The following is an 8,006-nucleotide window of genomic DNA, read 5'->3' as shown; positions in this document are numbered from 1 at the left end:
TCTAGATACATTCATGTGTTTAATGAATAGTGTGTTGCATCCTTATTTGGACAAGTTTGTTATTGTATTCATTGATGACATACTGGTATATTCTAAGAATGAGGAAGAACATGTTGAACATTTAGCGCCATTGTTGAGATTGCTAAGAGAGCATCAGTTGTATGTTAGGCTTAGCAAGTTCGGCTTATTTCACACTAAGGTACACTACTTGGGACATGTTGTCTCCAAGGAAGGCATAGCAGTAGATCCAGAAAAGATAAGGGACATCATGGAGTGGGAAGCTCCTAAGAATGTGGATGAGGTGATATCATTCATGGGATTGGTAGGTTACTATAGGAGGTTCATTAGGAACTTCTCATGCATTGCATATCCTATCACATCATTGCAGTGGAAAGGTAAGAAGTTTGAATGGACGATGGAATGTGAGGATAGTTTTGAGCAGAATAAGCAGTTGTTGACACATGCACCAGTGCTAAAGATTGTGGATCTAGAAAAGGAGTTTGTAGTGTGTACAAATTCTTACAAGAGTGGACTTGGTGGAGTTCTCATGCAAGAAGGACAGGTAGTGTAATATGGGTCACAGAAAATGAATGAGCATGAGAAGAACTATCCAATGCATGATCTTGAGCTAGCAGCAATTATACATGCATTGAAGATGTGGAGACATTATCTTTTGGGCAGGAGGTTTACATTAATGAGCGATCACAGTGGGTTGAGGTATTTCTTTGACCAGCCAAATCTAGATGTCACGAAAGCTATATGGTTGGCTACCCTTAGCGATTTTGACTTCGAGATCACATACATCAAATGGAAGGAGAACCGGGTTGCAGATTCTCTTAGCACTGAGGTACAAGTAAATCATATAGCAGTTATAAGCTCCTATGGGACATAATTATAGGATAGGATCTTGTAGGCATGACAACGGGATGAAAAATACTTGGAGATTATGCACAGGTTACAACAGAGAACAGGCACAAGTACAGGTTTAGGTGCAAGTACAGGGGATCACGATGTAGACTATCGTCTCGCAACAGATGGCTTGGTGAGGTTTCGAGACAGGATCTATGTGTCAAATTGCAGTGAGCTCAAGAATCTTGTCTTGAGGGAGTTTCATGTGAAATTTTATTCTGGACATCCAGGATATCAGAAGACATTGATGGTGGTGAAGAAGTTTTACTATTGGCCGAATATGAAGAAGGAAGTGGCAGAGTTCATGGCTAGATGTTTAGACTGTCAGCAGGTAAAGGTGGAATGCAAGCATCCAAGTGGTCTACTACAACCTATTGTGATTCCGGAATGGAAATGGAAGGTCATTTCCATGTATTTCATCACAAGTCTTCAAAGGGCAATGAAGAAGCATGATTTTATTATGGTCATGGTTGACAGGTTGAGAAAGGTAGCTCACTTCATTCCAGTGAAGACTACATATTTAGTCAGTGAGGTAGCATAAGTGTTCATTAGAGAGATAGTGATACTACATGGTGTTCCAAAGAAGATTGTGTTGGACAAGGATGCAAAGTACACTTCTAAGTTTTGGAAGGAGCTATTTGTAGGCTTGGGTACAAAGTTGGGCTTCAGTACAACTTATCATCTATAGAAAAATGGTTAGATAGAGAGGGCCAATAGGACTTTGGAGGATATGTTGAGGATGTACGTGATTCACCGGAAGAGGAAATGCGAGGAGTATATTCCATTAGTGCAGTTTGCATACAATAATGGTTATCAGGAGTCCTTGAATATGATTCCTTTCGAGGCATTGTATGGATGGAGTTGTACCACTCCCATCAGTTGGAGTGATCCAGTGAACAGGGTACTTATTGGACCGGACATGGAGCAGGAAATGTAGATTATAAAGAAGAATCTAAAGGAAAAACAGGATAGAAAGAAGAGTTATGTAGATCAACACAAGGCGTTCAAAGTGTTTCAGGTTGTGGAGCATATGTATTTGCGCATCAATCCAAGAAAATATATTTGAGGATTGGTTCATGTGCCAAGTTGGCACCATGGTATTGCAGGCCTTTTGAGATCCTTGAGAGGATTGGACCAACGGAATATCGACTTGCACTACCTCCAACAGTGAAAGTCCATGATGTTTTCCATATTTCGTTTCTTAAGAAGTATATAAAGGGTGTTGATCATGTTATTGATTGGTCTATATTGCAGGTGGAGCAAGAAGGAGAGTTCCAGCTGGAACCTCAGTGCATATTTCAGCAGAAACATCTCATGCTCAGGAACAGAGCCATAGATCAAGTCAAAGTGTAGTGGAAGCACTTTGGGCTCGAAGAAGCTACATGGGAGATGGAGGATTAGATGCAGGCCCTATATCCTTCATTGTTTTCTAGCCGAGGCAAAGCAATTTTGGTTTGATGTTGGTTTATGTTTGGCATATGTTTTTCTGATGTTTTGATATTTGTATATGTATATGTATATGGATGTAAATACCACCATGAGCTAATTTATAAAGTTCCAATAAGTGGTATGGTTATTATATTTTAATATTGTCATGATGTTTTTCTTTTGAGCAGGTTCTTCATTGTAAATAATACAGCGAGCTAAGTTATATATCTCCATAGGAAGTATGTTTGATTTTCAATGGTTTTGTTGAGGTCTTGGTGTGGTTTAACATTGAGGAAGGTGTTCCCCAAGGAGGAGCATTCTCTAATAGCCCTGGTGAAAAATTCATGTAATAAAAGTTAATAAAGGAAAAATAAGCCCACGAGTAAGGGACGCATATTCAAAGCTATATGTTGGGAAAATATATCCTAGTGGGCAATACTCAATGCGTGTTTTGGCTAAGGAAAATTGGCAAAGGCTAAGGCAAAGGCATAAAAGGCAAAATTGCATTTTTAGCACATTTATTTATGAAAAAAAAGGAAATTAGGAGAAAAGTAAGGTGAAAGGTCACAGGTTGCATGTGAGGAGGAAATTGAAGGAAAATAATGGAAAATGAAGAAATTAGAGGCCTCGTGCATAAAAAGGCTTCTAAGGATCAATTCATGGATTTTGTTAGTCTAATATTTTTCCAGTTCAAGTTTGGAACTCTCTCATTATTCTCTCTCTCTCTCTCTCTTGGTCACTTAGAGTTTTCATGGAGCACTCTAGTTTGGAGAAAGGAAAGGAAAAGTAAGCAACGATCAAGGAAAGGAAAGAAGGATCAAGCAACTTTAGTAGGAATACTTGCAGATAACCTTTTGCATGTGTGATTTCCTAGCTACTTTGGACATGCATGGCTTTGCATGTTGGTGTATAGTTCTCTTGCTGTTGGTGTAATGGTTTTGTCAGGTTATGATAGCGGATTTCAACCTAGTCTATCCTTTTTCTAGAATCCATGGTGTATTAGGATGTTGATCTCGGTTTTGAGCTTTGGAATTGCTGGATGGATTTCAGAATCCAGGGCGGAGGTGGTCTCAAGGTTCATTCCCAAAGGCCTAGGAATCCCTTGACTAGTTTTGTCAGGATACACGGTAGTCTTGAGGGAAAAGTCTCGGTTTAGGGCCTAGTGATCATGGTTTGGATTGCGGTAAAGCTTGAGAGACAAGGAGACGGAAAATTCCTTGAAAATAGTGATCAATTCTGGATGGCATTTCAAGTTTAGTTCGTTTGTGATCAAAGCATTGGTTTTGGTGTGATCATGGTTTGGTGAGGATGGAGGTGGTTTAACCTCTGGATTCCCTTGATTTTTCTTGGATTGGTTGTTCTATGAGATCCCACATTCATGCTTGGAATATGGCACAGGGGTGGCTGGCTGAAAGAGAGATTTGGTTTAGCCATGTCTATGGTCAGGTGGTACGTGGAAGTCCCGAACCTGGTCAGATTTGCCTATGATTAATAAAAGCTAAGTTCTCTTACTTTTGCACTTATTTATATGTGGATTTAATGGCTATAATATCTCTTATATTTATATGGTTTTATGATGGTTATTTTCATGGTTGAATTACTAGTTCATGTCATGGTTATTTCATGTATTTACTTGTAATTGTTAAATGGATTAATGCAAGACCTAATTAATGATTTAGTAGCTCAATGGAGAAGGAGGTGATCCTTCTGGTGATGTTTCATAAGTTATTTCAGTCATTTATGCTCTATCTTTTATCCTAGACCTGTAGGTTGCATTGATGCCAAGTGTTTGACAGCATATCAGTCTCGGTTGGGGATGCTCAAGTCTAGTCCTGAGTGTGATTTTTGATTGATCAGCATTGTTATTATGTTTTTAATGAATTCTGGAAGTTAAAACAATTTTTGGGCAGATGAAGGATTCTGGCCTAGAAAAGTGGCTTAAATCTCGGGGTCGCTAGCACAGAACTAGCAACTTTAGTCCACAGTCGCTGGCAGGTGGGCCTATGAGAGAAACTTTGGGTTTCTAGTTGCTCCCTTACCCATAGCATGAGAATGGTTATGGCCTAAGAGCTATAGAATAGCAGTGGGACCCAGGGACAGGTTGTCTGAGTGGATAATTTGTCTCCTGAGCTTTACGTTGATGATGTTGGATGATTGTATGTGATGTTCCATTGATTCTGCTTCCTTAAGGTGACATGGGAGGTCGAATCTAATTGTAGTAGCATCTCTCCTCATGTTTACCCCAGTTGTCATGGTTACATTGGGTAGACCTGGGAGGGAGTGTTACAAGTTCCTCAATTGCATTGTCAAAGAATTATGTTTTTCACAAGAGGACCAAGCACATTGATGCTAAATATCATTTTATTAGACAGTTAATTAACAATGGTGAAATTATTTTGCAACACTGTAAGTCACATGAACAGTTTGTTGATATTTTCTCAAATCCATTGGCACGTGAAAATTTTATTTATCTCAGAGACTGTTTTGGAATTGTTAATGGAGGTAGTTGTGATTAAGGGGGAGCGTTGTAAAATTAATCCCAGCCACAACGTTAATTAGGCTGACAATAACAATATGCGTGGTACACCTTAACTGAAGGTTGCGGATTTTGTTTGCAGGCTGAAGGACAAAAGTTCTGAGCAGGAGTACAAGTCCTCCATTCCGCAACACACATCAATAATTTAAGAATGAATGTGAATTTAATGTAGGGTTTGTAATTAAGTATGGTCGAACATTTACTTCGCCAGTGAAATATGTACTCCGCAACATAGATCTGTACAATTGCCCATCGTGTGTCATAATGTTTTGTTTAGTCATGCATTAATGTGTCAAAGATATATGTTTTGATAAATATGTATGAAGAAGGTTTTATCATAGTCAAGGGTGTAAGTTTGAGTGGTAGAGAGGAGAAAATTGTGGAGCAAATATTCTTGGGTGCATGAAAACAGGTTCTTACGGAGTTTTATAGAGAGTTACTCCGCAACCCCTAGTGAAACATAAATCATAGTAATATCTTTTATTTACTTGGTGAAGGAGCTGCAACCTCCATATGAATGTATTTCATGCACTAAGAGATATAATCCAAAGTTTTATTGTGTTGCTCCATTTTATTTTGTTTTTACTCTGTTATACTATGCATCAAATTTCTATATTTTTAAGCCTCTATTCAGTTGCAATTTGTTCGCCACAACTGAAGATTTGACCTCCACAACTGATTTGTTGAGGGAAAAACTCCTCTCCTCTGCCTCCTTGGAATTTCTTTCACACACATCTTCGCTACGTTTTTCCCAGCATTAGGGTTCACAATATTATTCGTGATGTGGCAATGTTTATAGCCGAGAAAGAGGATAAATCTATGGCTAGCCAAAACCTACCAAACTTCCCAGAGCACCACAATGAGAATTGCATAAGGATATCATTTCCTGATAATGATAATAGGGATCTACCCACCAACTTGAGATGCTGAAATATAGCAAGTCTCATCTCTGAAGGAAATAGATATTTGAAAGAGCTTCCATCAGAATTTCTAGTCAGCTTGACCTCTGGGCTGCACCAAGATGATTGCAGTCCCAACGTCAGTGGGGAAACTAAGGCTGCTTGAGTTTCTCTCATTAAGTGGGCTACCAATCAAATATTTGGGTGAAGAGGTATGTCGTATTTCTAAACTTCAATTTTTTTATCTTTCATGTTGTGGAAGTTTAAAATCATTGCCATCTCAAATTGGAGAGCTCAAAAATCTCAACTATCTTAATTTAGAAGCATGTTATAAGTTGGAAATGATTCCCCATGAGATGTGTGAACTTACTTTACTGAGCAAGCTCCAGTTATACACATGTCTAAATGTGGAAACTTAAGCACCAAAAAGTATTTGGAGTATGAAGGGTCACAAAAATATGATAGACTTGCAAATATGTGTAAGAGCTTGGGAACATGGAAAAGGAGTGTGGTCGGATGGGAAAAAGTTAAGAATTGGAGAAGGCATAATGGGAACCTCGTTAGAGATGAGGCACCTTGTGTTGTTCTACCCATTTGATCTTCCATATGACATCATGGAGGATCTTCCTCACGACATGCAGAACATGAAAAATCTACAGAATTTTATGATGTTTTGGTACCGAGGGCTTAATCTACCAAAATGCAAGTTTGAATACCTTGAAATAGTAAAATTGCGATATTGTGACCACATGAGGTACTTCTCTCCATGGAACAGTTGCCAAATTTGAAGCATATAACGTTAGACAGGCTCCAAATCTTAAGAGAGTTGGGAATCAGGAGTCTTGGCAGGGTTCCATACGGATATCTAAAGTTAGACAAGTTGGTTCTCAAATATCTACAATTAGAAAGTCTGGTTGGACCATCAAACACGAGGGTGTGGGATGAAAAAAAACTACCTCAACTCGGTGTCTTAAAAATAGCTTCTTATGGACTAGCAAAATTTCCCCTTAGAATGGAGAAGCCACGGAATTTATGCGCGTTAAAATTTTTGTTTTATCAATGGGAATGCATAATCTGGGAAGATAATAATGTGAAATTCAAGCTTCAAAAAATCTTTATATCATAAGAATTCGAACTGTAGTGAGAAAATGCTATTTTTAAAATTTGTTTATTAGCTAAATTTCTACTTCCTCTTAAGTTAAATGGTTATGGTGAAATGAATGGGTAGAATGCACATACTGGTTAAAAGAACGATAATTAAACGAATTGATACTATTCGCTTGCTTTTTGCTAATTTTGGTAAATTGTTGTTGCAACAAACTGTGCCCATTCTACTGCTCAGTGTGGGATATATGATAACATATCATATTGGTAGAATTCACATGATTGTTAAATGAATGGATACGATTTGCATGCTCCTCGATTAATTTATATCCCGCAATAACCCATGCTAGAGATGAAGAGAAGAAGGCATGAAGAGCAGCCATTTCATTTATTCTTTTTATTTTTTAGCGTGATAAAAGATAAATAAATCATCATACATCATCATCATTAGAAAGGATTATTTGCAGAATAGGGATCATCTAGATCCTCCACTAGAATCTTTATAAGAAGGTTCACCTCTACTTGGAAGAAGAAAGTGTCTCGCTGATAGTCTATGATCCACCTTGTATTGGATCCACTGGTAAGGTATGATGACGAAGATGTGCAGCATGTTGAAGTTGTTTGAAGTACTTTTATCTTCAAACAATAAAATGAAGTTGCTAGAAGGAAGTCTACATGAGCAAAAGAAAGAAGACGTATGTATATATTTGACAAATTTATGTCATCATATAGTTGCAGATAGCTTGGTTGAATTTCTCTATCTCATGGACATGATTAAAGAAGAAGGATATATTCCATTAGAATGATGCATAAAGGCATGTATGCAATGTGCCTTAAATTCTTCTACATATTGATAAGATGAAATCAACATAATGTGACCTCATATAGAATATGAGGCGGTTGACAATCATGGTTCCTATGTTGAAAGAACCATGTAAAGAAGATCATATGGAAACAAATATATGAAGAAAGGAATAATAGTTCGTGAAATATGCAACTATAGTCAGGTAGGATATAAAAAGTGATCAACATTCAATAACCAGAAGGATTAGCTATGACATATCCATGAAGAAGGTATGAAGACCCTAATAAAGTTTGTAAAGAAAGGAGACCCTTGATATTGAAAGTCT

Source organism: Pinus tabuliformis, chromosome Q (assembly GCF_031772625.1).
Source record: "Pinus tabuliformis cultivar Carrire ecotype Pingquan chromosome Q, CPIR1, whole genome shotgun sequence".
Classification (NCBI taxonomy): domain Eukaryota; kingdom Viridiplantae; phylum Streptophyta; class Pinopsida; order Pinales; family Pinaceae; genus Pinus; species Pinus tabuliformis.
Note: the sequence above shows the minus strand (reverse complement) of the source record.